We start from the raw sequence: 8,617 nt of genomic DNA, 5'->3' as shown, positions 1-8,617 counted from the left end.
CCCTCCTTCCTTCCACCCCTCCCTCCTTCCTTCCTTCCATCCCTCCTTCCTTCCTTCCTTCCATCCTTCCATCCCTCCTTCATCCTTCCTTCCATCCCTCCACCCCTCCCTCCTTCCTTCCTTCCATCCCTCCTTCCTTCCTTCCTTCCTTCCTTCCATCCCTCCTTCCTCCCTCCTTCCCTCCCTCCATCCATCCATCCTTCCACCCCTCCTTCCTTCCCTCCCTCCTTCCTTCCTCCCTCCCTCCATCCTTCCTTCCTTCCCTCCTTACTTCCTTCCATCCCTCCTTCATCCTTCCTTCCCTCCTTCCTGCCTCCTTCCTTCCTTCCATCCCTCCTTCCTTCCATCCCTCCTTCCTCCCTCCTCCCTCCCTGTTTCATCCTTTAAACCATGTGAAGTGTTTCTCTCTCTCTCTCCCTGCGTTGGTCGGTCGAGGCCGCCCTCTCGCTAACGACGGCTGGCAGTCGGCAGCATGTGGCAGTAATTAAATCAAAGGAAGCCGCTGAAAGAGAGACGGTGGGGGAGAAAGAGAAGAAGAAGAAGGAAAGAAAGCGTTTGCATGTCGGCTTCGCCAGGAAAAAAAAAAAATCCTGGCAGTTGAAAGAAAAATGGGCGGCTAATAAAAACGATGGTGGAGGAGAGTCGTAAAGATCCGTCACCTGTGGAGAAGTGTTTTTGTTCTCCGGTGTGCTCACACACACACACACACACACACACACACACACACACACACACACACACACACACACACACACACACACACTGCTGATCTGAGTGTGTGTGCCAAGTCACTTCTGCTGCTGTGATCAGAAACACGGAGTAAAAGTTTGTTGATTTTACAGAAATGGAGGATAAACTACAGACGCATCGAATTTAAACTTTCTCTGGTTTCAGCTAATCGAGCTGATCTGACTTTTCTCCAGGCTACAAGGTTTTAAATTTAAATAAATATCTATTTAGTCATGGCAGGACTAATTAATATTAAGTTTTTAATATGAAACTTTTCTGTTTGAGTCACTTTCTGATTCAGGCTACCGCTAACTAGCTGCTAATGCGTCTTTGCTAGCTGTTTCAGGTCCAGGTTTAGCTATCATGAGCTAACCACAAATTTATTTCCAGTTGGCCGGAAAACGTTTGTCTTCGCCAAACCATACGATGCTAGCAGCATTCGGTGCAAAATGCTAGCTAGCTAGCTTTATCCGAAATTACTTTGAATTTATTTTAAATCTCTCTTCTGTTGAAAACCCAAACAATGCGACATGCATTTTGTACAAAAATCTAGCTTTCTTGTTTCTACCATGCGCCAACTGGCCGGATGATGCTCGTCGCTAACTTCTAATGCTAAGACATGCAATGCTAGGAGCATTCTGCGCACAAACACAGCTAGCATTTTTGTGTCTGTTTTGGGTTCATCGCTACTTTGTCTTCACGGTAAACTAATTTCTGCTGCTAGCTAGCTTGTTTGTATCTATCACCGATTTATCACCAATTGGCTAACTTCTGTTGCTAATCCATCCTCAGCTGGGCTTTAACTAGGCCATCTGCTCTGGTCTAATCGGGACATTTCCTGGTGGGCCGGTCCGACGTTCACAGAACGGTGGAGTAGTCGTGTTGAGCAACGCAGCGAATAGTTAAATCGACTGGAAAGGACCTGACGAGTTCAGTCCAGTTATCATAACATCTCCTTCCTGCTGGGTTTAGATGGACCCTGCATGATGCTGCCACCACCAGGTGGTGTGCTCTGGCTGAACTGGGTTTTGCTCCTGAGAGAAACGGTAGTTTAAGTCACAGTTTACATGCAGAATTAAAAGTTTAGAGGCTGGAAGCCGTGGAGCAGCTCTCAGCGCTACGCAATCCTCCAGCTAATTCAGAGCAATTAGTGGTCAATTAAAGAGCTGTGACATCACTGGCTGTCTGAGGCTTTGATCTGGCGGCCATCTTGAATCCATTTCCAGGCCGCAGTGTAAACATGGCACACAACCGGACGCTCTGCTGCTGCTGCTGCTGCTTTCATGTCTCTTTGCTTCTGGACTTTCCTTTTTTCTGGTTGGTTTAGTCCTTAATCCAGTCTTTGGTTGTGTTTTTGAACATAGTTAGCATAGCATTTAGCTTGTTTTTATTCTGTTATTTGGGCTCGAACAGATTCTGGTTGCTTGTGTCCATAACGGGACGTTTTATGTCCAACTGTGAGAAACGATGGGATCATAAAAATACTTAACTGAGAAAAATAAGCAGGTTATGAATTTTCTTTGTTTATTCAGTGCTAATCGCTAGCAGTGCAACAAAAATGACATTTTGCAGTTTGGCTGAGATAATCGATATATATTGATATCATATACGTCGTCTTTCATTTTCTACATCCTGAAAAAAACAATATTCAATATTTGGTTTCATGTCATAATTTAATTTCTGCCAACTGCGAAACGATGATGTAAAACGTTGGTTGACTAAAACTCAGTGGAGGCGTTAATTAACCATCGCTCGGCTCCATCCACCATGACATGATACCGACACGTCTGTGACGTGTGGCCAGGTTGTTGATGCAGATTGTTACATTTATAAGGAAAGCTGCATCCTTGGTGCACAAATCAGCGTCAACACAGATCCTTCCTCCCAGCAGCTGCTGATTTGTAACCATAACTACTGCCAACAAACTCAAAACATGCTGACTGCTGTTATTGTTTCATATAAAGAGACAAACAATTCAGCTCCATTTTCAAATAGTAAAATAAACATTTTATTGCCTTTAACACAAAACCAGAAAATTCACTGCCTGCATCTTCCTTCTTGATGAGACGTAAATAAAAATGGAGTCAGATTCTTGAGTCATTTCTCCCGCTAGCGCTAGGCTAACGCTAGCATTTGTTTGGATGTTTACCCAGAATGCCCTGCTTTTGGAGCGGTCTCTGGTCCGCTTGGCGTTCACATTCAGCCGAACCCAGACTGTTTGTAGGACCAGAGTTTGGTTCTATTGAACCGATTCACACCGAACTGGACTCTCTGGTTCTCCACGCCGTGCTAGCTAGCTAGCTGGCTAGCTAGCTAGCTGGCTAGCTAGCTCGCTCGGCGTTTTTCCGTCGTGGTTTTGAAGTGAAAACCACCAGGCTGGTTATTCATCCGGTCCTGTTGGAGTCGGAGCTTCACCAGAGTCCAGCGTCTCCCAGCGACTCGTGTCGCACACGTTGTGTGTTTCTCTGTCCGGACCCCCGGTGTTTTCTGTCTGAGTGACTCGACCCCCCCCTCAGTCACAGGTGCAACGCGCTCGAACACACACACATGCTGGGTCCACTTGTCTTCACGTAGGGGGCTCTAATCAAGCCTCAGGAAGCCGCAGCTCCACAGGGAGCTGTGTGTGTGTGTGTGCGTGTGTGTGTGTGTGTGTGTGTGTGTGTGTGTGTGTGTGTGTGTGTGTGTGTGTGTGTCGCAAAGTGAGCTGAGGAATGCGTCGGTCCATGAAACTCTGAGTGTGTGAAGGAAGGCGCTGCATGTTTTCAATTACACCCAAGTATTTTTGCAGATGTGAGTATTTGCTCTCTTTGTGCCGCGTTTCTGTCTGGTTATTTGATGTTTCTCTCTCTCTCCCCCTCTTTCTCTTCCTCTCTCTCTGTTCATCTCTCTCTCTGTTTCTCTCCCTCTCTCTGTTTCTCTCCCTCTCTCTCTGCTTGTTATTTTTTGGGAATCTTTAAAGTTGAATTTTCCACACTTTCCACCTCGTCGTCTCTCCAGCTTGATCCAGAGTTTTTCTCAGTTTTTCTGGTTTTTCTCAGTTTTTCTGGGCCTCGTTTTAAAACCGTTTCATGTCTTCGGTTTGCTCTTGTAACAAACTAGGTCAGGTTTTCTAAAACGCATGGAGGCTTTAAACCGATCCAGAAAATTAAGTTGTTTTTAATCTGCAAGCCGGCCTTTCATGAGAGTCTAAGGCTACGCTAACACAGCAGGCTAACGCAACCCAAATAAAACAAATGTGACTTTTTTTACCAACCACAAACGTGACTCAAATCGGATTTTCTTGGCCAAAAAGGACCGAAATCCAACTTTTACACCAAATCCAACCAAAAAATGAAATTGCTGAGCAGCAGTGTGCAGCAGCAGATGGTGGATGCTCCTCTACGCAGGTGGAGAAAACACCGAAAGGTCGGTTTTCTCAGGAATCCAATAAGAAATCAAACACACTGGAACATTTTGTCTTTTTAAAACTTTTGTCCAAGCCTTAAATCGTCTTAAAGTCGATCCGCTAGCAGCATTAGCGCTGTTGCTAGCTTTGAAAACAGTTAGCTCACTTAGCTTCCCCGAGTTGATGAAGCTAAAACAGTGATAATTAGTTGCTTATTAAGCTTTCAGTTGAATGAAATTGACGTTTTGGTCACAGACTCTTAAAAACCCTTCAGCTAGCTGGACGTTTACTCTCAGGCTCTTTGAAGCGCCTGGAGGCTGTTTACACTTTCATTTCCTCTAGTTTCCCCCAATAACTAAGACTAGAAACATGTGGGGGCAAAACTAAACAGTGGAGATTATCTGGATTGTGATGAAGCTAGCACGTTAGCATTAGCCAAGGCTACGTGGTGTCGTGGTTTAGCGATGAAGTGCTAAAGCGCGCTTTAAATTATCTGTTTTTAACCGTTTAGCCTGATATTTTCATTGTTTTATTAACCAAATATAAGCAGAATTTGGTTTTTTTATCGTATCATAAATGATACATCAGGCATTTAAGGTAATTTATCTGTTTTTATTTGTTCTTTAAACCGCATTTTGTTCTGTATGTCAGATTTTTGAGGAAATTGTTAAGTTCTTCATTCAGGTTATCAAAAGTGACACTTATGGAGTCATAATGTAAAGCTGTGTTATGTTTACAAAATCAAAGTTTAACAAAACAACCTGAAGTCTTGAGGTTTAGCTTTTAATAAATCCAATCAAATTATCTGCAATTTCAAAGATCATTTTTCTATGGTTTTGGTTTTTTTCTGCCTCCGTATTTCGTCGTATGGACTCAATTAGGCACCAGGCTCAAAACGGCTCACATCTGGTTCACATTAGTGCAAATGCAGGTTGGTAGAATAAAGGCCTCTGCTTGGAGGTGGTGGGTGGGATTTCCTTCCGCTTTTACACACACACACACTCACACACACACACACACACACACACACACACACACACACACACACACACACACACACACACACACACCTCCATGTGTTTTGAATCAGGAACATAATTAACCTTCAGAGGATTCGGAGGCCGTGGCTCAGCTCTCCGCTATAAAAATCCATCTAAAAAGCAGAACCCGTCCTGCGCTCCGGACCCGAGAGGTTTGGATCGTCTGCTTCCCGTTTGATTCGTTTTCCCACGTCGGTCTCTGGATGGACGGAGACGGGAAAAAGCTCAGAGGTTCAGAGTCACCACAGCGAGCTACGTCCAAGACGTCGCTGGGTTTTGGCAGGATTCAGGCTCCGTACAAAACGACTCCTGTTCATGAAAACGCGAAGCGCTTGACCTCCTGACCGTCTTTTCTACCTAGTGCCGTATTTATGTATACATTTCAAATCGGAGGTAATTTTTCCAGAAGCAGGAAAAGTTTTCCATACTTTTACCGTCCTTCATCTTTTGTTCCTTAATTTCTCTCCGTATTTCTCTTTTGTCGACACGTTTCTGTGGATTTTTCCAATTAAAAAATGTTAAATAACTTTTATCACTTTTATGATTTAAACCACCATTATTTTCATCAAAGTAAAAAAGATAAATTTATTAAATATTTAGCAAAATAAATTGGTAGTTTTCTAAATATTAAAATAAAATCAAATAAAATATTAAATGTCTCAACAACAAAACCAAAACTTCTTATTAATGTTTAAAAGTTTATTTAGTGAAACATTCCTGGATGTTTGTTGCCTTCAGTGAAATTAACAACAGAAGAAGAAATACTTTGTTACACCAAACATTTTCCATTTCAGAAGCTCTTAATCTGAAAGGACTTCTGTTAATCTCACATTAACTCTGATAGTCGAGTAAAAGTATTTATACTGATGGCCCCAAACAGCCCCCGGGCCACGGTTTGGACACCGTTGCTGACTTCAATCGTCAGTTATTGATAAGTCAGAAGGTTTGACAGCTTCGCCCCCTACTGGACAGTTTGTGGTATTTTATATTTTTTTTAGTAGTTTCTGCGTTTCAGTCCAGGTAGAAACGGAGTTTTTTCTGCTTCCGGCCCGTTTGGTTGATCAGGACCCCTGGGGTGTCCAGGGTGATGCCTGAGTGACGTTTGCAGCCGAATTTTAAACTTTATCTGAATAAATCAAGAGTTTTTGGTGATTGATGATGATGATGAGGAGGAGGAGGAGGAGAAATCTCCATTGTTAGTATCTGTGGATCTATTCAGTCTATTTCTACGCTTCGTGCTCTGAGCTTTATTACTCATAATAAACTCATAATTGAATTTTCTGAAGCGTTTAAGTTTTTACTGCCGTTTATTTTACGTGTCTGACCAAGTTGGTGTTTAATTCAGTTTATTTATTTTAAATTGGCTGTTATTTTCCCGACTGCAGAACAAATTAAACGTCTTTTATGCGTTTGACCGAGTCTGTGGAGCTGCTGGTGAATTTAAATGAGCTGTGCTGATTAAAAGTTATCAAATTAATTTTTATGTCTGAGTTTAGAAATATAAAAGTTTTCAGTCAGATGTTTTTCCGTATCGTATCGTATCGTATCGTATCGGCCGATTCTGAACCTCGGGTATCGGTTCTGATCCAGATTTTTTTTATCATCATTTGCTGCTTCTTTTTTAATTTTTAACCAATTTAAAGCTAATATTCTAGTTTAGCTAAAAGTTCGGAGCTGCTCCTTTTTTCCCAGAATCCTTTGCTGAATCAGTGAAATGAACGACCTTCAGGGTCCCTAGACGACCCTGAACGGTTTGATTTTAAGTTTCAGACTGAAACAGAGAAATAACAACAATAATAATAGAAATAAATCTGATCTATTTTATTGAGCTGCACTGCCGGTCAGCTGGCTGAAAATGCTTCTGCGTTTTTCCTTTTGCTGGTAGAAAAACTTTGGGAAACTGCAGTAAAAAAATGTTTGTGATTCACAAAAAGACCATTTAGCTAAAAACCAAACATGGCTGCTGTTCGTTTTACATTATTCCCTCGACGGCCCGGTCTGAAGCGCTCATCGGTACTTCCCTCGCTAACGCGGCGAGCTAACGGCGGGCCGATGTTTCCGTGGCGATACTCTGCAGCGTGCTTCCAGCTGCAGCAGGAACCGGTTTGAGCTGGAATGCGGCTGGATTCCTTCGGCCCGGGGCGACGCAGACAGAGCCGGGCTTTGATGAAGACCGCGGTGCTTCGTCTCCTCTGAAGATTCCCAGATCCGTCACGCGTCTCTCCTGTCGGGCAGAACCGGTTCTGGTCCAGAAACCGGGCCTGGATCTCGGCTCTCTGAGCGGAATTTCTTCATTTTATGAAGGCGAACATATGAGAAACGAGGGGCCGATATCTACAGCCGAAACGATTAATCGGTTTAATCGTGATTAATCGATAATTAGTCAACTAATTTAGTAATTGATTAATCATTAAGTGGCTCTAAAAAGGCATTTTTCTGAAAATATGCAACATATTCAGAGGTTCAAATTCACTCAGAGAATGATTTTATCGCATTTTGGGCAGTAACTTTTTAATTTTTTTTTAATTAATTGAATTATTTGCGTCTTTTAATGTATTTCTAATATTATTTTAAAGAAAAGGCTCAACTGGTTGAATAGAGAATCTGCATAATGTCCCAGTTTGTTATCTGATGAATCATCAGTTGAAGATGTTTTCTTTAATAGTTTTCTATCTTTTTTTAATTGAATATTCTTTAGAAAATTATTATTTTTTTGTCTAATTTCAGCAATAATAAAATTCTTTCCTCTAAATCGGCTGATTGCTGATCTTTAAAAACATCTGATTCTGATTTTGTTACATTTTTTGTTTTGTCTAAATGTCGCTAAGTTAGCTTAGCGTCCATATATGTGACCTTATGGAGAGCAAAAGGTTCATTTCATATTTCTGTGGTCTTAAATTCCACTCATGGTCTTAAAAAGTCTTAAATCTGAGTTGGTAAAAACTGCAGAAACCTTAAAAAAATACTTTTTTTATGTTGGAAGATAAAAAATAGTGGAGAATCAAATCTGTGCCGGTCTTAAGCTGCCGTGAAGGGCCATAAAAAATTATTCCAAGGGCCGCTAATGGCCCCTGCGCCTCACTTTGAGCACCCCTGTTATAAATATTGCCTTTAATTGTTTCTTGATGCGTTTTAAAGGCTTAAATCTTCATTTTTTTTTCTTACAGGTTCACATTAAAATTCAGCTCTAAACTTTTTTTAAGGCTAGAATCAGTTTATTGTCACGTTTTTCCTCATTTGTGACATAAATAAAGTAAAATGGACGAAACTTTCTCTGCTCTCTGATTGGCTGCTGCTGACTGTGGGAATGCTGCGTCCGAGAGGACAGGAAGTCAGGTTGTTATTGTGTCTCCCTGCATTCCTCCGACTCTGACACACTCTGCACCTGTTCGTGTCTGTCTGCAGCACACACACACACACACACACACACACACACACACACACACACACACACACACACACA

The 8,617-nt window shown here is 42.1% G+C and overlaps 1 protein-coding gene across 1 annotated transcript in view; it reads left to right on the top strand.

Annotated features, from left to right (window-relative positions):
• tcf4 (transcription factor 4) overlaps positions 1-8,617 on the top strand; it is a 165,494-nt gene that overhangs the window by 126,523 nt on the left and 30,354 nt on the right. The gene's annotated exons all lie outside the window — the stretch shown is intronic.

Source organism: Poecilia reticulata, unplaced genomic scaffold (assembly GCF_000633615.1).
Source record: "Poecilia reticulata strain Guanapo unplaced genomic scaffold, Guppy_female_1.0+MT scaffold_239, whole genome shotgun sequence".
In the NCBI taxonomy this organism is placed as follows: domain Eukaryota; kingdom Metazoa; phylum Chordata; class Actinopteri; order Cyprinodontiformes; family Poeciliidae; genus Poecilia; species Poecilia reticulata.
The sequence above is the reverse complement of the archived record's forward strand: the minus strand, read 5'-3'. Positions and strand labels throughout refer to the sequence as shown.